The sequence below is a fragment of the Buteo buteo genome, chromosome 14 (assembly GCF_964188355.1).
Source record: "Buteo buteo chromosome 14, bButBut1.hap1.1, whole genome shotgun sequence".
Taxonomy (NCBI): domain Eukaryota; kingdom Metazoa; phylum Chordata; class Aves; order Accipitriformes; family Accipitridae; genus Buteo; species Buteo buteo.
In genome coordinates this window covers 28,854,715-28,880,515 of record NC_134184.1, presented here as the reverse complement: position 1 = coordinate 28,880,515, position 25,801 = coordinate 28,854,715, and the positions used below count along the sequence as shown (strand labels likewise).

The 25,801-nt window shown below is 41.5% G+C and overlaps 1 long non-coding RNA gene across 2 annotated transcripts; it reads right to left on the bottom strand.

Annotated features, from left to right (window-relative positions):
* Positions 1–13,167: 13,167 nt before the first annotated feature.
* On the bottom strand, positions 13,168–24,579 carry LOC142039526 (uncharacterized). 2 transcript variants are annotated; one of them, XR_012652922.1, is made up of 5 exons: positions 24,480–24,579; positions 23,574–23,632; positions 21,520–21,622; positions 16,113–16,221; positions 13,168–13,373 (listed from the first exon to the last, which is right to left on the bottom strand). It is a non-coding gene; the product is annotated as an uncharacterized LOC142039526 (long non-coding RNA). The 2 variants fall into 2 exon arrangements; XR_012652921.1 differs by having other exon boundaries at positions 13,180–13,357; positions 16,103–16,221.
* Between the last annotated feature and the right edge of the window lie 1,222 nt (positions 24,580–25,801).

Sequence of the window (25,801 nt, the reverse complement as noted above, 5' to 3'; positions counted from 1 at the left end):
AAAGTTGGAGGCAAGGCTCTGGGTGCTAATCCCAGGCTTTCCACCCGGGCAAGTGAAACTCAGAAAGGGCAATGAACTCCTCGTGTGTGTGTCCCCCCCCCCCCGAGGCACAAGCCCACCAGCAAATGACCAGACACGGTGGGGGCAAAAGCCTCCGACCCCCCCACCACCCCACCACCCCCGCGGGGAGGAGGACCAGAGCCGGCTGCCGGGCTCCGGCATGGAACGGGGTCGGAATGAAGGGAAAGAGGAGGTGGGGGGGGCACGGATAAGGATGACAGCCCGACCCCCCCCCCACCAACCCCCCCCCCCCCAAGACTGAACAATACAGGCAGGAAAAAGGGTAGGAAATGCCTCCGCAACTGCAAGGCACGCATGTACCTACCAGTTCCTCCCAGGCGGGGCTGCGGGTGCTATAAGAAGGGTACCTTTGCTCCTCCATCCCCCCCCCCAGACCCCCCCCCGACCCCTTTTTTCCACGGGCAGGTTCAGCCGGGCTTCACCTCCCTCCCTCTCCTCCGGCTGGGAGCTCTTCCCCAGCCGCCGCTCTTCCTCCCCTCTTCCCCACACTCCTCCTCTACACCCCCTCCCCAGCCCCTGCTCCTCCCTTTTTCCCCCCCCTCCAGGGCCTTCCTCTTCCTCCTCCCTCTTTTCCCGGCTTTTTTCCCTCCCACGGCCACCGGGCTCAGCCCCGGCTCCCGTGGGGGGGGGACCGGACCGTAGCTTCCACGCCACTCACATCATCACCGCCGCCGGGTCCTCCTTCTCGGGAGCCTTGTATACCCCCCCCCAAATCCCTCCTTTCCCTTGGAATCCCGAGGGATTACAGGCAAATCGCCTTGGGTATAAGCTGGTTTATAGCCGCTTCGGCTGTCGGCGTCGTGGCCGCCGAAGATGCTCCCGTGGCGGGGGGGAATAAGGAGGGAAAAGCCCCCCACGGTGCGCCGGGAACCGCTGATGCCCCACCGGGATTATGGCTCTTTCCCTTCTCCCCCCAGTGTCAAGGCCAGGGTCCCGGTACTGGGACAGCCCTCTGGCCCCAGCACTGAGGTCCTGAGAGCCCGGTACGGCACATTTTAACCCGCTTTGGGCAACCTCTTTCCCCTCCAGAGGGGCCGGGTGGTCCCGCATCTATCTTAAGACAAGCAAGAGGTGGGACAGGGCATGGGCACCGTGGAAAGGACACCAGGGACCTGTAGACCACGGGTCACACGGGGCGCCTTTCATTTCCAAGGCCACCACGCCTGCCTCACGGCGTAGCGGGATTTGTCCGCCCTCCATCACGCCTTTTATTAATATACGCAGTGTGTATACTTCAGTCTTCTCAGTTTACTCGTTACCAGCATACCCTTGAACACCAGCCAACGTATTACGACTCGTCAAGCGGATGTTGTATCTCCTACAAACTCAACACTTTCACTCACTCGTTTCTCCCCGTTGTTGCGGAACGGCGGGGTACCCGAAAGAGTAGGACTAGAGGAGAGAGTGAGAAAATGAAGCTCGGGCGCCATCCAAAATAATGGTGTTCTTCACCCCTGTTTTTCTACGTTCCTTTTCATTCCAGCCTGCCCTTTGGAATTTGCAGCTATCGTGCTTGATTACAAAAAGGAATCTCTGGGTCATCTACTCGATAAATGCAAACATCAGAAAAGGAGTTGGATTTCGCAAGAAAAAAGAAAGGAATTTGTATTTCTAATAGTTTTATTTGAAGATGTATTCATTTTCTTTGCATTTTAAAGCTTTTTCATACCAAAAAAAATGGCACACTGCCACCTGAGCTCTAGCTTTTGCAAAATACATAGGCAATTTACAAAAAACTAGTGCTATTGCTGAAAAAAGGTGAAGTCTTATCTATGCATTTAACTAAGCCTGTAGCAAAATCCCATTAAGTGGAGATGGTGTACCCCTGAGCCAGGCCGAAAGAAGAGCCACAGCAGTATAGCTCATTTGAGGAACTGAAATTGCTGCATTTCTTTCAGCAGTAGAAAAAAGGAACTGTCTTTGTTGATAATAAGTTTATCAGCGGTCTGTTGATGAACTGCTTTGATGGTAAGATTGTAACCTCAGGAGGAAGCAAACAAGATGACTTAGAACATTTCGCTTTTTGGAAGGCAGCTTTCTAAAGCTGATGGTGAGCAACCGTTGTCCAAGGATGTCTGGTCTCCTTCCCTTTGTCCCCCGAGTGTGAGAGACTGCTGAGGAATGTCATACTATTAAGGGCTTTACTCTAAGAACGAGTGTCAGAGTCAGATTAGTCAGCTCCCTTCCTTTCCTCATGATGCACCGGAGGATCTCACATGATGGTTGTTTATACCTCTCGACATCTGGCCTCTTTAGCCTTGGCCACGCTGGGGCTTTGTGGCAAAAGTGGCCTGCCATGAAATATATGTCATGCTAGCGCCTCGCATTTCCTTGCTTGCTGAACCACAAAAACTGAAAACTCATAGACAGGAACCTCAAGCGACTTGAAGTTACTTCTTCACTCAAGCGCTACACGTACACTTTTGCCCTGAACTTCAGATTCTTGCTGCGCCTTCAGCCCCATTTTCTCTTTCACGTGCCCTGAATCTCATACCTGTGACTAGATACGCAATTACATTCACCTCATTCCATCCCCTGGAGTTCAAAGCTCGGTTTCCGTAAGTGGAAAGCTAGCATAGGCCCCAGAAGATTACAACAACCTACTTAGGCTGAAGGTACGTTTCAAGGTCTTGTTGGATAAGGAGGACAGACATCAGCCGCTGCACGGATCCTGCTAGGTTTAAGTGAAACCCGCGCAATGCAGCTTCAGCTCAGCCCTGCCCTTTCGCGCTCCCCAATGTCAAATTCGATTTTTCACATCTTTCTGTGAAGGAGACAGATTTCGGCCCTTGCTGAAAGAGTCCTGTCCTGTGTGATTTCCCTGCGCGTGAGCTCTGCTCACCAGGTCGAAGAGCAGAGTTTCTGCCAAGACCGAGGTCTCTGTACTGCTTGGCCAAAGTGGCTGAAAATCAGGGGCAAAGTATTTTGCTGAAAAATGTAATTCTGTCAAAGCCGACATGGAATTTGAGGACAGATGTCAGAACCACAGGATTTGGAGTTTTGTTGTTCAGGGGCGTGCTGCCACGTTTATAGAGGGGCAAGGGAACTGAAGTCAGGCCCAAGGCAAGGATAAAGCTTCGTTAGCGAGGGGTAGAGGAGCTGCCTGCTGTAACGAGGAGTGACCGACCGTCCCCTTGAGAACACGGGGACGTTGGGTTGAGAGAAGAGCTCACCTGAGGCAGGTCTTCACAACCAGCTTGGGAACAGACAGTGGTTCTCCTAGCTGGTCTACCAAACTGCATCAAAACCTCTCCCAACACAGCCTGGGGGTTGGTTTAATTTCTTTCTGATTTTTTGATTTTGTTCCAAGTCGTGTTGTTTATTTGGACCATTTGTTTTTTTTATTCTTTTCAAGTTTTTCCATTTAGTCTAGACATTTGGGGTTGAAATTCTGGTAGTCTGCTCTATCTACTGTGTTCAAAGGTGCCTCCTCTCCCTCTGTCTCTTCTGTTCCCTGCCCTTAAAGACTCAGTGAAAACTACATCAACAAAGCAAATGTTTCATTATTGACTTTATTTTTACATGAAGAGCATTGAAAATAGTAACACATGCAAGCCTTTTCTAAGCAAAATATTTTGGATGTATTGGATGCACTGAAACGTACAGATTTTGATTCCAATGCTATGCTTAGACATTCACGAGAAAGTCCCCACCTCTTTAAGTATTTCCACTCTCTGGGGGGGGGGGGAAGGGACTTTCCATTTTTTTTTCCTAATTTGAGGTGGAAAGACATTAAAAGAATGAGCTTTTTTACATTTTCCTATATTTTTTCCACCAGCACTGCACTTAGCGTATATCACACAAAGAGTATACACTAATTTTCATCAATTTATGCTAACACGAAACTTCATTCTTTTCTTGGCACGTAGTATGCAAGCCTAATTTGAGTAAATTCTTCAAGGAAATGTTGTCCTTCGTTCTCTTCATTGTAAACATGCCAGTTGGACTTTTTTTTTTCCTCTTAAACAATTTTGCATACTATTTGAAGGTAGGATTTCATCAACACGGTAGTTGGGTAGTTCCTGCCAGACAGACAGGCAGCAACAACCTGCAGTGGGTCATTAAAATGATAAATGTATTAAAAGCAGAGTGAAACGCACATTCCATGCCTCTTCAGTGATAACTTTCGGTGCATTTGGAGGCCGCTGTCACACATTTCTGCCCTAAACCAGCCCAATTTCATTCTCACCGTTGACCTCTCAGCTCGCACTTCCAAAAGCGTTGCCTGCGCTTCGCTCAACCTGCAGCGCCCACCTGAAATAACATCACCCTGGGTTTGTCCAGGTGTGACGAACACGCTCCTTGGTTGATCATCCTGACCATTAACGAGGACATCGAAACGTCCTTCCAGCTTGTGGGTGAAGCAGGGCTTCCTCCCGATGGCACGTCCTTGGATCTGTGAGCTCCGGGGAGTATTTCAGCTGAAAGGTGGTTTCCTAGGAAAATGTCCCATCAGTGTCAAAAGCTTTAGTAAAATGATGTACGTGGCATCTACCCCATCCACAGGCCTGATTTATTTGATGTTATTTGTCCTCGAAAAACCTGTATTTTTTACACCCCTCCCTGCTATCTTCTAAGTATTTACAAACAGTTCATTGTTATTTTGGGGAGAATTGACGTTTATGTGATAGATCAGTAATTCCCAAGTTCCTCCTTTTTCTTCTTTTTGAAAGTTTCACTTCATAATACAAGAACTGAACCGATTAAACACAGGATGTATCTTCACCTCATTTTTACATTTGAGCCAAATACCTCTGATGGAGTTTTGCATTTGTGGTTACAGACTTGGGGAAGCCTGGCACAAACTTAAGAATCTACTTCTTTGAATTAATTCAGACCTTGCAGATGCAAGTTTTTGACAAACAGTTATTCGAAAAGAGAAAGAGAATCAAGTAGTAAAGCATAGGGGTTACTAAGGTGATACTTTAAAATCACATACAAATTAATAAATATATTACTTCTGAAATGCTCAGAACAAAAGTAAATGTTTTATTTATACAATCTCTAAACCGCTGAAGGTTTATAACAGCCAAACTGGGGTGGGGGAAAAGAGCTTTGCCTCCCTCCTGACACTTAAAAAGGAGAAAACAAGTGGCAAAGTTATTTATATGGAAAATGGAAAGAATTTAGCCCACCCAACAACTTGGCACTGAGAAGGAGCCGTTCCTTTTATCTTTTTATGTGTTCTACTAAGTACAATGTTTGGGAGCTTTCCAATTACGGCAAATCAATATGTAAAATTCCTATTTTGGTCGGTTTTCTTCTTGCAGTCTATCACGGTACGTGTTCAAATAAAAATTAAACCAGAACTTTTTCCAAAAAAAATCCTGCTTAATAGAGGAGAGAAAGAGACAGACTTATCCCAGTGGAGTTTTTATTGCTCACACAAATGAAAGGAAGAAGTGACAAGATGTGTGCGCAGTGGTGGGGGAGTATAAATGCAGCCGTGTCGTCATCCCGAGTAAGTAAGATGGACTCGTGGCCATGGTCCTGATCTTCTTTGAAGATGAGCTAGAGAATACTGAGACAAATGTTGTTGTCATAGCAAAAAAAGAAATCATTTTTCACAAGAGTTGGTGGATGTAGTGCTGAAAACCGCAGAGCATTTTTGTGGCCAACGCAGTGAGGTATGTGCTTACTTTCAAGCACGCAGTTTGTCCCATTTATTTCACTTCCAGCACATGCTGAAAGCACATACTCTCAGTGGGGAACCTTGCAAATTGACAGATTTGAGAAGAGAAATAGTATCCATAGAGAAAGCATGAAAGGAAGGAAGGGAGATGGCTATGAGAAACAGAGCAGAGAATGAAGGATGTGTCTGTTTACTTTTCTAAGAGGATACATTTTTCTGACAGTAGCAAATAAAACACAAATACCAATATTAAGTAAAACTGATGCTTTTAGTAATTGAGGCAAGTATAACAAGACTAAATTAATTCTTACTATAATTCCTGTGATTTAAATTCAATTATCTCAGGGACAAATTGCTCCACAAAGTTTTTCATAGAGTCTATTAACTCACTTAATGTGGAGTTGAAGTTCTGGCATTGCTCTAGAAGTGTTCCCACATTACTTTCAAGGGATCCCGTCAGATGGTTTGCATAGCTATTTTTACTTTTTAATAAAGCGAGGATGGCACATGACTTACCAGAAAAGAAAATACATTTTTGCTACTTTAACCTCCTTTAAGTTGCATTTCTAACTTAAAGAAAGAGTCTTAATCCATGAAACAGCCATAGCGTATAGGAGAGCTCCAAATTAACGTTGGCTAGATAGCCAAGCCTAGTTTAGATATATGAAAAAGTAAATAAAAGGGACATGTCTGTGTATTTTAGGTTAATAAAGCTGAAATGTACAGGAGTGAATATTATAAATATTTTTATTGAAGACTCCTGTTAAAAATATTATGTTCTGAAGTTGACCGTCATCTTGTCATTTACCACACAAGTCACATGTGAATAATGTCTACCTTTGTTTTTAGGGAAAAAATATTTTATTGTCTTACTGAAGAGTTGCACAGATATTTGATATTATTAGTACTACAATGAGGTGTAATGAATAAGTATGCATTGCTACTAGGCCTTACGGGTGGAGGTCATTTATTAATAGAATTTACCCACCTGCATTACTGCTCCCAAATAAAAGCACATCCAGGCATGTATACTTGCCCCTCCTCCTTGCTATTTTAGGACCAACCAAATCCTAGAGAATTTGGTTGGACCTAAAACCTTCCTTCACAGGGAGGTGAAGTAAAAGACCTGTGAGATTGTCCCGACAACGCTGGAAATCTCTCGCCGCTGGAGGGATGGAAGAAGCGGCGTGCCTGCCGGTGGGTCCTGCCAGCCCTGGGCACAGAGGGCATGGGGCAAGGGGAAAGGCGCGTTTAGGGTCCCTGTTTGGTCCAACTGGGATGCTGTGGGAGACGGGTCTGTTTGCTTGTGTCACTGCGAACGGATCCGCCGGGCTGTGAAATAATCCCAGGAGCTAATTCTTCCCTCGTCAGGAAAGGTGGAGCAAGGCAACGGTGACTAGCAAAAACGTTTTTGACCAGATGAATAGCAAAAGGGTAAATTAAGGACAAAGTTTGGAGGTGCCTTTTGCTTTATGTTTTTCTGCACTCATAGAGTGTAGGAACGGGGATGTGATTTACAAGCAACCTTTTGTCCAGCGTGAGGTTTGTGAAACGTAGAGGGGCTTTCATGTTTGTGACCTGTGGGTGAAGCTATGCCAGGAGGAAATGTTTGTGGTTTGAATGGAAAAGTACCAACCTGATGATCCTAAAAGAGACTGAGCAGTTCCTGGTCAACCAGATTTATCAGGCGCCAGTTTCTAAGATGAAAGCATCTGAATCCCATGGAAACAAGCAGAGAAGGAATCAGAGACAGGCAGCCTTTAAGTGATAATCTTTGCAGATGTCATGAAGACTGAGGGGACGGTAAATCACGAAAAGGGCAAATCATTGAAATAAATTATTTGGATGGCCTGGTGAGATAAGCGTAAGCAGATATATTTCTAAACAGCCAAATGCAACGCTGTGCACTTAAAAACAAAGTCTGTAGGAAACACTTATCTTTAGGAGGGATTCTATGGGGGATGCCTTGATTTTGAAAAGGTCTTAGGGGTCACGGTGATTAACCAGCTGTGCAAGACCTACGGCCAGAATCAAACAGTAAATTGGATTTAGGAGTAGAACTGGATCTATGAACAGAAGAATTTCTGGTACTTGTAAGTGAGTGATGTTGCCTCTGTGCGTGGTACTGAGGTACACGCAGCTGCATGTAAAATCTTCTATAGTATATATAGTGTATAATCTCTACAGACTAGATAATCACCAGGGAATCTTCTGAGTTTATAATCATGGAAATGTGATAAATCTTCTGTAGGTTAGAAAAAAAACTATTTTATTAGAGCAAATAGGGGCATACAAATATCCTCATCCTGCCCCAAAAGTAGTGGGTTTTGCCATTAGAGGAGGTCTGGGTCACTATAAAACCCGGAGCATTAAGAATCCTACAGCTGAGGCACGTTTTCCGCATCTTCCATCTTATGCTCCCGATGACATCCTAGATGGTAATGATTGAAGCTGTCTATTTATTAGATGTGACAGCTTCCACTGATGAGGGTGTTTGTAATTCTAAGCAAAGAGCAGATGCTGAGATGAAATGTCTTTAATTTTCTAACCACAGAGTTGTTGCTTTGGTAGACTACTGAGACAGTGGTTCTGCGATCATTTAATACCAGCTCTATGTGGTTGTATGTCATGTAGCAGTATTAATTTGATCAAAATCAGGCAAGAGCGTATGATTCCATTTCAGTTGGTTTAGCCAGAGCACACAGCACAGTGTTTACATTCACTTTATAATTTTATGTTGATTTTATACTGGCTGCAGGAAGACAGCATGAAGTTAGAGTTGCCTAGACAGAGAATACTTGCTCTACATTAAATCTGCTAGGGCAAAAATCCTCTCTTCAGTATATTGTTAACAAATCTGAATCAGTGGAGTGACTCTGTACCAGTACACTGCATTCTTAGGCTTACAGTGGCTTTGAGATATGTCACTAAGTGCTCCAAAAAACAAGATTCACTGTATTGTCAGATCACAGCTTGAGAGCCAGGCTGAACTGAGAGTTGAAATGGAGACACCGAAGAGTAATCTCATTGTGCCTGTTCTCCAACCACAAACGGTAGTACTGCCAAGCCCTGGGATACCTTTGAAATTGCCAGTGATTCCTGAAAAGAGAAAAACAAGCAAACAAAAGTCTCCAGCCAAAACAGGAACGCTTTCAGGAAAATAGCCGGAGGTAGGGATGGTTTACTTTGAACTTCCTGTTTCAAAGTCAAGTTGTGTCTCTTTAGATGTAGACCATTATTTGGAAGAGGTTGAATTCCCTCACGTTTGACCTACATTGAGTTCTGGGGTTTGGGAGGGTGCTGGGTGAGCTGGGCACGCCAATTAATTTTAAGGATGGTAGTAGTCGTAGTAAGTAAATGAACGATCTGCAGGAATGAGTAACTTCTTTCTCAACTGGCTAAACAATTTTAGAAACCATAAAGGTGAGCTGGTTGGAGGTTAGGCCACAAAGATTATATTTTTTTTCAAAGCTGAAAGGAGGCACAGTGACAAAGATGTACTTTGAAATTAGCTTGGGAGGGAATATTCCATAAAACCCAGATCAGTATGGTCAGTATAGGAATGAATTCTGGTGGACTGATTTTTAAGCACGAATGCCTTGGACAGTCTGGAATTACAACATCAGAATTTACAATGTCGGTAGCATGAGAAACAAGGAATTCAAGAAGTCTGGACAGATAGTGAGTGCAGTCTTTGTGGTAGAAATCTGGAATGAGACCACTGATCTTCATGGCGGTACATGAACTTGCCCCTGTGAAAGCCAGATCACGTTCTATCTCATTACTCTACATTTTGAAAATTAATTTTAAAAACCTGTTGCAGGGCATGGAACAGTCCCAGACAGGGGAGTGTCACCTTCTGATCTGCTGAATTTCACAAGGCTTTTATTATGTGAATCCACAAAGGCTCATGTCTTTACGAAGAGGCATTAACCTCCATGTAGCTAGAACAGTTGCGTGCCAAGTCCCCAAAGCACAAAATTCACAACATCACTGGGTAGTTTTTGGAGTATTGTTTTGAAGACCCTTGAAAACACCACTTAATAAGAATATGCAAAAAGTCTGATCATCTTTTTCTTCTTTCACTAGGAGGTCCAAGGGCTCACATTCTCAGGTGGTTTCAGAATGCAGAGTCTCTCATACAGTCATACAGTACATAGGATACATCTTGCCTATTCTCTTTTTTTTTTTGGCTTATTTTCATTCCACATCATTGAGAAAATACATAGCTAAAAATACTTCAGGATGCTTTCCAGGGAATACCACTCATGTGTCCCTCAAGAGACTCTTCTTTAACATTCTTTAACCCACATGGTATTCAATGTTCCCAGTGACAGACTGTGCCTCCATAAATAAGCTGCATACGTTCCTAATATGAGCTGTGCATTGCATATGGTGGAATAATTGCCTTAAAAGAATGTTGAGGCTACAAAAGGAAGCAGTCATAGAGGTAAGAAATGCCAAAATTAAGGCAGTCTGTGCAAACTCAATATGGTCCTGTTGTGCAATGCCCAGTCTGAGCCAGTCTCTCATTGCAGCCAATTTTTTCCTCCTGATTCATTCCAGCTACAGGTACTTGCTATTCACCAGACGGGAAGCTACTTGGTATTTCTTTATATTCTTCATTTGTAGTAACCCTTTTTAGTGGCTTGACACATTACCTTTTACTCCTCATCCATATGGACTAAAAGTAGAGAAGTCAACCAGCATGAACACGGCTCTAGTTGACAAACCATATTGACTCTGATCCTCCCTGCACACCTCCCCTCTCTGGTGTGGCAAAACTGTGTTCAGATCTCCACGGGACACGCAAAATAAGTCACCCGTACTTTAAGGAATTTCCCTGCTGTGTTTCCAAACAGCTGCTTTCAAACAACAAGGCCCTGGTATCCCTAACAGTGGAAAGCGTTATGCAAGCCAAGCCTAGAGACGCTACCAGCTCTTTTTCCGCCTCCCATAGCATCGCCCTCACAACTGCCATAGGAAGGAAAACTTGATCCATACATCAGCAGTGTCCGTTCACGAGCCATACGCCTTGGAGCTACTGGGTGGAGTTATTTTCTTGGGGGAAGTACAAAATCCTTCTTCCCAACGCGCTGAAGCTCTTCAGTGAGTATCCTTCCTTCCATCACCCTTCTTGGTTTCAGAGAACCCAATCCCATAGCATGGGTCCTGGGGAGAAGCAGACTTTCATCCAAATGCCAGGTCTACATGTTTTCCATGGGCAGGCACCTATCAGTACCAGGCTGCAGAAAAAAATCCCACCACCCAAACCCTTTGAACAGGGAAGATAATACATTCTGTTTGAGAAATCGTTGGGAAACCAGATGACTAAAGGGGTGCAAAGCGTTGCTGCTGCTATTAATGATGCAATGAGTAATGATTCCAAGTATCTGGGATACGGTTAACCCCTTTTATCAAGTCATCTAGGTGTATAAATAGAACTTGCAGGATTTGACTTCTTCCTAAAAGCCACACAAATGGCCTATTTTGCATTGGGTTACAACAACAGACAAATATGACACTGACATGCAGAACTGCAGAACCTCCCTTACCATTAAAACAGACCCAAAAATCCCCTGCTAGGCTAATGGGGGGAAAAAAAAAAAGCGCCATAGCTCCGAGCAGCCCTCAGGCCCCCTGCTCTGGTTGTGGTCTGGAAGGGTGAAGGAGCCCGTACTCACATCTTCTGGGGGGTGGTGGTGTGAAGAAGACAAGCCCTACCAGGCTTCTCTAAGTCCAGTGCCTTCGAGAGAGGGGAGGCTTCTCGGAGCAGGGAAAGGGAGCTGCCAGCTTTGCCTTGAACCGGTGTTTTCTACCTCATGTTACTGAATGGGTCTTCAAATAGGGCTGTGCAGAAGCTGTAAGATAATTTTTCTCCCCCCCCCCCCCATTTTCATAAGCTGGTTGTTTACTATGAGATCAACCATGTTGTTTACTTGCATCTTACTCTCTCAGACACGGCTCCTTTGAAGTGGACCTGTCTGAAAAGGTTATCCACATATGTCCATAGCCTCCACTTTCTTGGGGAGCCTTAGTAATCTGCAGTTACAGGGATAAGATCAGCTCCCTCTGAGATCACGGAGTAAAAGCATGCAGAGCCTGCCTAGTGCTGATATCAATTTTACACGTTGAATCGTTGAAGCCGAGGAAGCTGCAGCTGCCAAAAAAATGGGAACATTTTTAAATTAAGGCACTACACAGACCCAGGAAAAGTCTTGCTTAGCAAATGAAATGAGGACAAACAGCAAAGGAGAGGTACTTCATTACCAATTTTATCAGCTAACTTTCCCTCAAGGGTGCATCAAGCTTCCTTTTTTTTTTTTTTTTAATTGACTCTCCTGCTGAGTGTAGAAGGGAGGAGAAGTCCAAGACCTCAGTCATCCATTCAACGCTGGCTCATGCCATAGGTGTGCATGGGAAGATCAGTCCCATGGCACCAAGCCCCGTTTTGCCATAAGAAGGCAGACTTCAGCACTCTTCACCTTCTGTACCTGGGCAGAGTGGCATCTCCTTTCAGACTTCCTCCTGCTTCCACACAGCTAGCGGTTTTGAATTCTCCAGGGCAAAGTCTACGCCTGAGCCGGTGAGAGCTATCACAGGGGACTGGGACTAGAATGTAAAAGTGGCCGAGGCATGCGGTTATTCAGCTATATTTATCCCTTATGGGAAGGGAAGTGGAAGTAATAGGGAGAGGTATGTTGGTGGAACTGAGCAGCAGGAAGGAGGTGACATTTCAAAGAAGGGAAAATGCAAATGGAATCTCCTGAAGGCTAGTTACAGGGAAGGGAGGATGGGAGCCGAACGGAGGAGGAGCGTCTGTATCCAAGAGTCATCGCACTGTCTATACATACATTACAGTTGGTGTCGTGCTCTATGTGCTTCTGCATAGCTTTCCCATCAGCAAAGAAGTGAAAAGAGTATATAGGTTTCTTTTTCACATACGGCTTTCTCATTCACTCAACCATACCGATTCCTTTCCACCTCAAGTAAGCAAGTGAATACAAGAAGACAGAAATAAATGAGAATGGAAGAAAGAGATACTCTTTCACACTCTTACAATCGCCAGACTAAACGTATCATTTCTGCAGCTCCATGGAGGGCAATGAAGCTGAAATTAGTTCTTCATGCATGGATTATGGTATTGCATAGTGATTTTTAGGCATCCATAAAATGCAGTATAAATAGTTTATGCTCAGTCCTAAGGGTGAGGTGTTTCATTTGTTTACTTCTGTTAGATCATGGTTATTCTGCAAGCTCAAGGAAATATCTGATGGAAAATTTTAGTACAAATGAGACAATTATTTTGAAAAAAGGGTGGAAAAGAGCTGCAGAGGGATAAAATGAAAGTTAAAAAGTATCTCCATTTGAAGAAAGCTGGAAAAATAGTTTAGAAAAATACAGTAGAGGTGTGTAAGCCCAGAAACTACAGGAAAAACAAGCAAAGTTATTATACCCATTTTTATTTGTTCAAGACAGAAGAAAATTAGAGACATGAAAGGCAGCAGAAGCATCATGCCAGACAACTTTCTGATGGATAATGGTCAATCCAATCTTGTTATTTTGTGTTCTTTCTTTGCCTATGCCTAGCATCATCTATCCATTAGGTTTTACTGTACGTCATATCCACGTCTTGAACACAACCTCTTAGATTTTCTTCCTGAAGGAATAAAAAGTTCATTGAGGTGGAGGAGAACTGGAAGTCAGTAACCTTTAATATAGAACAGACTCCAAATTCAGGTTGTTTCACAAAAAGTAATCAAAACAAAAAGAAATTGCAAAAAAATTGGATTAGCAGGATAGAAACATAAACATTGAACACAATAATAACTGATTTAAATTAAACACAAGTACATAAGGAGGCTAAACCTTTCAGTCACAATCTGTTGCATTCGTGCACAGATACACAGACTAGTGAATCCTGTTGTTTCTGGTTCTTAAGGAATAAATGTCACTTTGTGTCCCCTGACTGCATCTGAAGTCAATAAATCCATCTGCTGCCTTTCATGCATGTGGAATGCATTTTCATCCCCTCTAAGCCATATTCATTGGCCAGCTTGATATAATTAAATGGCCTGCATGACATATTCAGATCCTTGAATTTAAGCCATAAATTTAAGTATGCATATTGCAGTCTGTCCCAGGTACAGGAAGAAAGAGGAGCACAAATAGGAATAGTCCTAAGGTGCGTCCCTTGCCATTATAGGCTGTCAAATGTGATGTTAAGATATTTGACAATTAATAAATAAAGATAGCAGCTACTTTAGTGCAGTCTATTTTAATTTCTTTTTGTAAACCCCTCTCTCAGGGTTCTTGGGAGTGCCTCTGTAGACTGAGAGGAGTGTGGAGAATAATGTCTATCTCCTTCCATTAAATGAATATAACACCTTTATTCAATGGCAATATGTTAACTTGTCAAAACTCATCATCTTCATGCTACACAATAAAACATTCCTTCATGCAACACAGTGCTATGTTCACACCTAGCTCACCTAGAAGGAGAATTCCACATAAACTGTTTTATACCACCTGTTGCTTTGCATAAGCAAGTTTTCCCTTTACAAGATAAACCCTGTGAGATGTTAATTAACATTTTGTTTGGAAAATGTCTGAATAAACCTCTAGCATTGAACCAGTCTTACTATACTAAATTAGTTCTTATTCTTCCCCGTGTACATATTTCTTTTGACCCAAAGCATATTTTCTGCTTTTCTCAGAGAAGCTTGAATTTCGTTCCAATGTTGGGAGAAATGCAAGCCAACCAGCTGTCAGTAAAGATTGTCGCATCTTATTAGAGACTATAACTAAACAGAATTAGCGGTCTTTGATATTGCTCCCACAAATCAGTTCATGTGGACATGATTTCTTTTTTAGAATAATGCCATTGCTAAGGTACCCACACAACTCTACTCCTGACTTGCTGAATCCATAACTTACGTTTTATATTAGGTTGTTTGGCATAGAAGTAGAAAGAAAGCCCTTTGGAAGAGAGAATGTTTTTAAGAGAAAAAGTGCTTTTCTCAATCAGAAGAATAGGAGCAATCTAGGTGCATTTGTGCTGCATGACTGAAGTTTTGTCTCTTTGTTCACTTTTTTGGCTAGAGCTGACATATCCCTCACAAGAAACCACGGATCTCAAGGGAGAGAAGAAGGGAAGAGACTGCAACCTATTATTCACCTGGATGTTACAAAAATATCTTTTATGTCTCAAGTGGTACGATGTAGGTGGTATAATTTGGCATTATCGTGCATTGCTACTCGTCTATCACCACACTTTCTAAAACTATCCCTGTCACTGGTACAGTGTCTACACACATGGCAATTGCACTTTTTACTTTGCTGCAAAAAACCCAGATTTCAAAATACTAGAAGCAGCTCAGAATAGGACTGACTAATCTTTACTAAGATTTATATAACTATATATAAATATACATATGAAATGTGATTTCCAAGTTTTTATTTTATAGGCATTTATAGAAAGAGAGGTTTGTATTTTATGTTTTATTTTATTAACCAGAAGAATGAGTTTGCAAATCTTTGCAACAAGGATATAAAACAATAATATGGAACTGAATTCTGCGGTATAAATCAGACTATTAGCAGAACAGACTATTTTACAATCTACTTGGGAAAGTACTAGGTAAAGAGCTTTCATGGCACTTTGCCTTCCCACTACCGATGTAGCAATATGGGCTTTGGTTACTTGGGCAACTGAACAACAACTTCACCTTGGATGTAAATGCAATGCTGGGAAGAGATTAAGAAAAGGAAACATGAAGGAGGGAGCTAATTTGAATAGAAAAAGAATAATGCCTAGGATCATGAGCAGGCAAGAAGTTTTAGTTGTTCGTAAGTACAAGAAAAAGGACCTGATTCTTACAACATGACAGTATAAAGTTAGGTGGTATTTAAAGATGAGGTGCCGAGAGAATTTCACAGCCCTTACCCATCAAGTCTTACCAAAACTGCCAGATTCTAGTTATAGACAGGATGAAGAATGAAGGGAATATTTTGTAAAAGTACAAAATAAAACATGCAGATATCATCCTCTTCCGGCAGCAAGGAAACCTTGAACTTGAGGTCTAGGTTGCTTATCTGGGGCACACCTTACTATTGTGAAAATACATAGTATTTATTCTAAAACTACTTGATAGCACTGGACTAAAACCTGTTTTTTTCTACCTTGTCATAGCGACTGTATGATTCAAAGAGACTGGATACACATACATTATGTATTTAACTTGATTATTATCAAAATTACATAGATTAGGGATACAATTCTATTTCCATTTCTCATTCTTTTTTGTCTCCAGTCCACAAAGCTGTTTGGGTTTTTTTTTTTTTTTTTTTTTTTTTTACTGTTTTTCAGCAGCAAAGTCCACGGCAAACAGCTTTTTACCTTGCCCCGTAGAAAGCCTTTCACCAGGAGGGCACAGAGATGCGATCCGAGGAAGAACCAGGTCAGTATGAATCCAAGCCTCCGACACTCTCACACGCTTCTGGGGAGACTACAATGGGAAACAAGACAATGGCTAGAAGTAGTGCGAGATGCAGACTTTAAACCAAAAGCTCATAAAGTATGGATACGTGCGCATATTCTATAAGGCATCTGATCTGGTACCTTTTGGCAAGGTAACTGAGAACTTAGAACAATCAAAGATTAAGAGAATAATTAGCCATTTAAAAGTCCACTAATTGAAAGGTGCCTTATTATTATTAAATGGTTACTTTATTAGGTCCTAAAGGGGTTTGCTCTTATTCTGCAGTATAATATCGTGAGTAACTCCAAAGCAAACAAGCATACTATTTTGCAGCAGTTTCCAGATGATACAAGGTTTGCAGGAATGGCAAATAATGCAGAATACAGGTGACCGAGCCCTCTCAATCATTTGATAAGCTAACTATGAAAGTTTTAGGGCAGCCATGTACAAAACAATACTTTGAAGAACGAAGCAAAGCATCTGAGGTCATGGGAGCTAGAGACTGAACATATGCTCTCAGCCTGATCCTCTTAGTAAGGGTGGACACAATCTTTACTGTATAATAGGAAACTGTATTATCTCTGACATTGGTCCAATTGTCACTATAATATAGTGGCCAGCCTTGACACTGGCCTGGACACTGTAAGTGTCCAGTAAAGAGTCACAAAAAAAGGATCAAAAGGTTACAAAGCTTACAAAACAACATAAACAAATTGTTCCACAGTCTAACTAAGTTAGCCTTTATTTCTGATCATCGGAATTTCTTGCACCTTTCGCTGCTGGAAGAAAGACTCTTCCATAACTAAACTGCTGTTCCATGTAACAGGAATTAGAAATTGTGATCAAGCTAAATCAAACTTTTGCTTAGGCAGGCTAAGAAGATTGAGTCCACTGTTTTGTTTTACTGCAATGCCTATTTTTTAGACTCTCGATCAGTCTAGGCTCCTGCTGTATGCTCTTAGTTTTTGTGGGAGGTAGAATGGTTGAGGGGCTCTTTTCTGATATTTGTGGTTTGGTTACGGCTAATGCAAAAGGATCTCCTCGTGTCCTGAGCGAGGAGGAATACTGTGACAAAAAGGTGGGGCCTGCTGCTGAAAATGCTGCTTATGTGTTTCTTTCCACTCTTATTAATCCAATTATTTTAGCGGGTGTGCTCTCAGACATGGTCAGACATCTGACCTCAGACTAAGGATTATTCTGTGAAGGTTTATGCACAGATTTGACTTCATGCACTGCAAGTTCAGAGACGAGATGTTCCTGCTGAGTAACACCAAGTAGTCAGGAGTCTTTGAGCCCAAACTTCCCATTGTCTCTCTGCAGAAACTAGAATGCAATTGCAAATATTGTTATTAACTTTAAAAAGTTTGCAATATCTCAAGGCGAGCTTTGTCCCTTCTGTGAAGATTAGTTAGGATTTTTTTTTTTTTTTTGCAAACTAAGCACTGAAGGCAAAACCCACTCCTTTGAGGAACCCAAAGCATGGAGTTGACTTCTGCTGATCGCCTGCTCTGAAGCTGAGGAAACTTCAACGCATGGACACAAAACATTGTCAGCTGAGAGCTCATCTGCAGGATCCTCTTTCCTTTTTAACTCTGCTTTATTCTATGACTGAAATAAGGACAACAGGGTCTATTTTTGGTTTTAAATGTAATTTATTATGTAATTGTTGCTCAGTAAACAAGTTTACGTGGGATACAATAATACAGAATTCCAACCTTACTTTAAAATCTGTCTTACAAATCAGTGTCATGTTGCTACTGGTTTAAGATTAGTGCTGTCAAATATTAACAAAATACAGGAAATATGTCCTTCTTTTTCAGGAAATGCTTGTATCATTGAGTCAGTAAAACTGTTTCAGCTTAAAAGAGAATCATATTTAAATACTACTTACAGACATGCCTAACATCTTGTAACAGCAATAAATATTACTGGTATATTAAGTGTTTGCTTAAATTCAGAAGCTCGCAGATGAACTAACTCTATGTTAGTTTTTCTCTTCCTGTATATAACATGATATAACAGCTTGATGAAGCATTTGCTATTAAAACACTTCTGAAAACACTTTCAGGAAATGTACCTTCTGTACGATACCAATTTTGGGTCTTGTGCAATATTGCACATAATACATGTATCTTCTTTCTATATTACAGGTAGGTATTCATTGATTGCTGAAGAGAGGATAAGAGAGAAAACTATGCTTCTTTTTTAACAGGGATAAACAACACTACTTCATTTTCAACATCAGAACTGATATTATTTGGTTTTGAATCCTAAACCACTTTATTTTAAATTTAAATTTATTTAAATTCAAGTGAAAATGTATGTGGGATCACTAAACTGATGAAACTTCTGATCATAACCCTATACCTCAACTTTTCCTCTCTTTTCCTGTCTTGTAACTGGAGACGGGTTATAAGATACAGGCTGGATTCCTCATTACAAGTCAGATTGGGGAAGAGGTTAATGGGAATGTCACACTTCTAGTTCCCATCATTAAGCCCACAAATTATTTAGTCTAACTGCCGTTCGACTTTGTCCTTCTTGCCATGGTCTAAAGGATGATTCTGGTCCCACTTCCCACTGCCAGCATTCAGCCCATTTCTGCCTAGAAAACTATGAGAAAAAGAAATAAAGAACAACGATGCTGGATCTATGGCAGCCAGGGAGCTTTCTTTATGCTCCAGCCACCTTTTGGTGGTCGGTGCAATCATCTTTATTGCCCCAGCAGGTCTCTTCCAGACCTAACATGCAACATTTCATGTCCTTCTCTTGCTTCACAGAACCTCAACAGTAAATTTCCAAACATTATTCCCCACTTGCATCTGTCTGTCGTTTTGCCTCTCTCTCTTCCAGTTTATTTCACATATTCTGACACGATCCAAGAAAACAACAGATGGCAACTTCATCCAAGTGGGTGTTATCCACGAGGGACTGCAAAACAAGAGCTTGTTTTCCAATAACTTCCTGCCTTTCAGGTTAAAAGTTTCAGAACTTACTGCAGTTCTCTAATGTGAGTCTCAAAAGCGAGTTAGGATAGAGTGGTTGGCTTAGGCAGAGAAAGATCTGCTGTTGACTTCAGTAAGCTGGGATTGAGACCTGCCCTCAAAGAAAATTTTGAATCTAACATCTATGGACTGGATTTGGATGTGGGATTTCTAATGCGCAATGCACGAGTAGCAATGATGATAGCAGCCCAGCGGGAGAAACAGAGGTAGTATAAAGAAAAGTAGGAGAATCAGAAGTTGGGTGGTTATGTGGGAAACATCTGTTCAGAACAGTTGGCAGATTAAAAGGCTTGGGAGAGAAGGGAAAGAGGAAAGAAAGGATGAAGGAGAGAAGGAACAAAGGAGGAAAGGGGGACGGGACAAAGGAGGGAAGAAGTAAAGAGAGAAGGAAGGAAGGAGACAAGGAGGGGTATAAAACATAGGAGGGCACATTTAGTCATGCAGTGGTTTTGCCAAACTCCTTCTCCTGAGCACAGTTCCAATTCTTCAAAACTTTAGGGCCTCCAGTTCTGCCAAAAAACCCAATGAAAATAAATGCTGTAAAAGAGTTACAATGAGACAGATTTTTATTACATTTCCTTGGGTCGAAGTGGGACAATATCTGTATCTTGTCCTGACAAGAAAATAAGGCAAAGTTTTCCTTCTGTTCCTCAACAAAAAATATCCTTTTGATAAGCAAACAAAAAGGAGGGCAAATACTTTGGGCTACATATGGTGATTAACTATGAAATGGGGAAGTAAGCACATGAAGCATGAGAAAATTTAGCTCAGGTCACTGATGAAGTTTTAGCTTTTTCTTCTTTTTCTAGACTTGCTCAGCCTACAGCTTAACCAGTACAGCAGGCTACAACTAATATAATTAATAGCTGTTACTGAAGAAAGGGGTACATATTATTAAAAATAGTGTCAGAACACAGAAAAAATACTGATAATATAAAAGCAAAAGTAGGGAATAATCTTTAATGCTGGAATAAAGGGGGACACAACTGAACTAGAATACAGGACATGTCCATTGACACCACTGAAGAGTTTTCAAAAGGCATACAAAAAGGACCAAGTCAAATCAGACAAAGAAATAAGCAGTTAGTTGGCTTTGTCTCACCTGCCTTTGGGTGTCTGAAGTAAACCATTCAGACCTGAGCTAGTGAGGCAAAGTTCCCACTAGAAAGAAATAGAAGTTTCAAGAGAACGATTCATCTGAACACAGATACCTGCCTTAGGTCAAGATGAACTGCCCTTCCAGGGTGTCTATTTTTTTTCTCTGACTGTAAGGTGGACCTTCTCTTGACTGCTCAAACTTAGATGGCTAATTTCTATTTGCTCAGGTTAGAGCAATTCAAGGCAACCCAGGATATAACCTGTCACCAAATAAAGCATCAAGAACTTTGTTGAGATGTGAAGGACTTTTGTAATGGGTCTGGAAGGACTGTGGTGGTTTGACCCCAGCCAACAGCCAAACACCCACACAGCCACTCACTTACCCCCCTCTCGCATGAGACAGGGAATGAGCAAGCATCTGTGTGGGTACTGGCTCTTGACCGGGGTCAATCCACCACAGCTTTATATATTGGTCAGTCTTGTACTGAAGTCCTTTATTTTGCCTATTTGTCAGGAAGATTTTGTATGTTGGTCAATCTTGCTGAATTAAAAGATTGCTAAATAAGTGTTTACAAACCCCTGGAGCTATAAAAGCAATCTGAAATACTGCTATCATTAAACATATTTTGCACTACACATTCCTTCTGTCAAGAAACAGTAGGAATCTAAATGATGGCTCTTTCACACGGACTTGTTAATAATGAGAAATCTTTCCAGCACCAAGAAATAGGGTTTGTGAAATACAGTTGTCATATTTTTAGCGGCAACATTTTGCCTGAGCTAAGACTTAGCAAGAAATTAAAATTAAAATCTAGATTTCCTGATACTGACAAGGAAGTAAGAGAAGTAAGAATGCTGAGTAAATTACTCATTAAGAAAAAAAAAAAGGATTACTGTGTTTAATTGTATACACTCTTCCTGTTTCTTCCACTTCATTTTTTGGTGATTTCAGTTTGTCTCCCTCTAGTGGATTTACCCTTCTGTGTGTCAGCAGGGTCTTTATAATCTTGAATTTTTCTTTTTTCTTCACTTGTACTGTGTGGCTACAATGTTATTATTATAACTGAATAATCTATACACAGCAATGCCTCTATTCCATCCCTGATGACTGCATCTTTCAAGTTTATATTTGTTCTTATTGCCCCAGGTATCAGCTGTCTGGGCTACAATTCATGCAAATTATTCTCAATCCTCTTCTCACTTTAAAGAAATACAATTATACCTTATTGGTTTTCGGTCATTCTTTTGTCTTCCAGATCAGTTCAAGGACTGTCTCAGAATGGAGGTCTGTGTAAAGCAGCCTTTTCAGTGGTCTAAATTAGAACCTGGTGAAACAAAATAAAGCTAGGCACAGTTAAATCACACAACGAATATGGAATGCTTTTTCTAAGCCTCCAGCAAGTATAATCTTTCAGCAACATAGATATATTCTAGTGCTTGATGGATAAAAGATACCACGTCCTACTCTACTTTTCAAAGGATCCCTCTGTAATTTGGGGAAAAAATCTATTTAATTGTAACAAACAGAATCTGTCTTGGGCTTATTTGTATTAGCTGTATTACGATCTTAGAGTTTCTGTGGCGGATCAGAGCCCTTCTGTGTTTAACACCTATAAACCACAACAAAGAGGCTATTTCCTGCCCCAAAGACCTTACACTACAAAGGGCAGGGCAGCCAAAGAAGTGGACTCAGCAAGCAGAAGGTGGGAATGGAAGGAGGTAATGAGAACAGTGGTTGCTGATTATTGTTAGTATTAGCATGGGCTGCCACATGTCTTTGTGACTGCAGTATTAGACAGGCAGAGGAAAGGTTTCAGGTTTACAAATGCGGATCTGAATAAGGAAAAGCTTATGACCACCGGTACTGCTGTGTCCGAAGGGGTACACCTCTTCCACAGCACAAGTGTTTTCCTGTGAATACATTCAAACTGTACTGTTGATTTTCTTGCCGTTCGTGCTCATTCCAGATGGCACTGCTTCTCAAGTAGGACATTAAATAGATTCTGTTGTAATTAAGCAATTAGCTGCACAATTAAATCTGAAGTTAGATAAATGCTGTGAGACACACTCCATAACTGCTTGTGAAGTGACACCCAGGTTGTTTGTTCCTCATTCACTGGACTCTCACCTTCTCTTCTTCAAATCCCTTCTAGTACTAATGGGAATAATAATTAAGAATGATAACAATAAACCCCACTGTTAAGTTCCTGCATACTGAGCTACTAAGCCAGCATGCTTTTACTTGGGTGCTTTGCCTCGCATGGCAGCGAGCTGATTCATCTTGTACCAGCTCAAAGACTGGAGAGAGGAGCTCATACCTATCTCCACTCCCCCTTGTATGTCTACCTAGGAAGGGATTTCAGGTGTTGATTTAGCATGACGAATAGTGTAAGAGGGCATTAGAACCATCCCCTCGTTACCTACTGTACTACCTGCTTCCATGCCACACAAGGTGACAGTGGTTGGGCTGTCAGCCACTCTTTGTGCAATATAAATCAAGGCCAAGCACACTCAAGTCTTACAAAAAAAATCCTCCCTCCCATGAACTCATTTACTGTTCTGCATGGACCAATTCTGCTAACGCCTACCCACCTGAATAACTGTACTCATTCTTTGAAATCAAAGTATGACTGGCTAGTTGCATGCAAACTAGGTTAAGCCCTTAAATTCCGAGCTTTTGAAGACAAAACTGCATGCTTTGCAGTGCTCTTGAACTACTTCAGCATACTATGAAGTAAGGAAATAAAAGTAGAAACGAAGGCAAGCCTTTTAAGATGTCCTTAAATTGGCCTTCAAACAAAACCAATGCTGAACACTGAGAAAGGAATTCTGAATGAAGAATAGTGTCCCAACTGTAAACGAAAGCTCCACAATCCCATTTAAGCATTCTTAGAACATTAATCCATTTAAGATAATAGGACAGCAAAGGACCATTGTTCAGGAAAGCAAGTGAAAGTCGAGATGGGCTGGGTTACTCCTTCCAACACAGAGAGATACCGTATTTCAATTCTGAAAATATATTCAGAGGAATTTGAGATCTTTTATTATTTAAGAGGTTCCATTGGGGGCTTTAGAAGTGTTTATTTTAAAAAGCAAAAACCCTACAGCCACTTGTAGAAGAAAGAAAAAAAAAATCCACCTCCTAATATATGAGCTAAACATGTACCGCATTACTTTAATCTCCTCATAATTACCATTTTCACATTTCTTTCACTTGTCATAAAATTGAAACTTCCCAGACGCTGTCTGATAAAATTATATAGTTAGCTACAGTACCTCAAAGAGAGCAGGTGAAAGTAAGTTGCGTATTCACACATGCTGAAATTCTCGTTGACCTAAAAAGAAAGAGGTTTTCATATCTTCTGCCTCTTCTTTTGGAATCTATGCTCGCTTAGTGCAGTTAATGTTTCCAATTTTCAATTTGAACTGTTTCATCTGAACATAATGGAGAAGCCAAACAAATAGCTGAAACAACAATCAGATTGTATAAGGTTTGTTTTTGTCTAGTTTGTAAAAGACAATGCTGCTCCACTGAAAACACTAAGAGAATTTTAATCAAGTTGGAGTTTCCCTGGAGGACCTGTGTTAAATAGTCTTGTCCTGAGAAAGTAAAGCTTGTACTTCACATCAGATATGGGCTTTATGAGAGACGAATATGAAGCATTTTCAAGGTCTTTTCTTTTAGAAAGAAAATCCCATCATAGCTTCATGACAGCTGGTTTGAGTTTTTTTATTTCTTAAAGATTTTTTAGGTAATTCTTTAAACACAGATGAATCAATTTTCAGTTTAAAATACCCAGAAAAAAATAATCTCATTCATTCTAATTGATATTAAACTCAAGAGATTATATCAGTGCAACTCTGTGAGGGATTTCAAATCTCAGACCAGGTCATTTAGAGCTATTTTAAATCTGCACTTTTGTGAAGGTTTTCATTTGGTGTTCATGCAATGCTAATGCAGTCGTGACATGCAGGCTATAACGCCTCTTCCCACAGATGACAGCACAGAAGGCACAATTTTGTCTATTTTATTTACATTGACAAGGTCAAGGGGTCAGGCTGCTGATTATGAACTCTCTTGTTAGAGGGACCCAGAACATATGCCAGCAGGGGATTCACTGGCAGCTCCCTTAAGCAACGCTTTAGGATATTAGTGTCTAAATGGAACAGTTGGGCACTCACCTCAGCCTTTGTTCTGGGCTAAATCTTTCACTGTGTGTCACCCACAGCTCTACCCCGTGGCCAGCCAGACAGGTTGACGATTCTTCGTGAAAGTAATGCCTACAGAGAGTTCAAAGGTTCAGGAATGAGGCAATAAGTATTTTCATCTTTTGGGATTATGTAAGCCCCACAAATGGCCTCAGGCCCTACTGAACTAATGTTGCAAGTTCCGCAGCTAGAATAAAGTTAAGTTTTGTTCGTTAACAGCAAACATGAGCTTGTGAGATTGCCTCACAATTTATTGAAATGTAAATAGCCTTTGTGATACATGGGATTAGCCTGCACTTAACAGGGACGACACTGAATTATAAAGAGGTAAGATTAATCCTGTCTTCAGGAACTTTGGCATTTTACTGATGATGTTGTGTCACCAGCACATGCTGCTAGTGACCCTTTAGAGATTATTTTGTGCAATATTCTGTAGATAGCAAAATGCAATCCATCAAGACATAAACATTAGGAAAAGCCAAGGTGTTTGTAAGTTAAGAAAAAAGGAAACCTACCATTTCACCATGAAAATGGATAAAGATTTCAGGCAATCTTTGATCAGATATTTTGCTTAGCTCTTAATGTAACAGCTCTACTAACATTTTGTGGCTGCCTTTGAGCTGTGGGCTGAGTCCGGAAAAGCTTTAGGATATGGGCACGTGGGACTGGGATGGAACTACCACGTTTTACCCAGATACTACCATCCACTCTGCTAACCAGCTTTGTGTACAGTTGTAGCCCACCCCAGTTATAAAGTAAAACACTAAAAACAAACCAGTGAAGCTTATTTAGCAGATATTTTACATCAGTGTTGGGGTGGGTGAAAAGCATAAGAGTTGTTTTAGAGGATCATGACAACCGTGAAGGACACAGAGAAGGACACCAGAAATCTTTGCCTATGAGCATATGTTTGATGCAAGTACAGCTAAATCAAATAAGCCAAAAACGAGCTGATACCCTACATTGGCAACTAATTTGTATCAAAGACTGTGGCCAGCAGGACTAGGGAAGTGATCGTCCCCCTGTACTGGGCACTGGTGAGGCCGCACCTTGAGTACTGTGTTCAGTTTTGGGTCCCTCACTACAAGAAAGACATTGAGATGCTGGAGCGTGTCCAAACAAGAACAGTGAAGCTGGTGAAGGGTCTGGAGCACAAGTCTTGTGAGGAGCGGCTGAGGGAACTGGGGTTGTTTAGCCTGGAGAAAAGGAGGCTGAGGGGAGACCTTATCGCTCTCTACAACTACCTGAAAGGAGATTGTAGTGAGGTGGGTGTCAGTCTCTTCTCCCAAGTAACA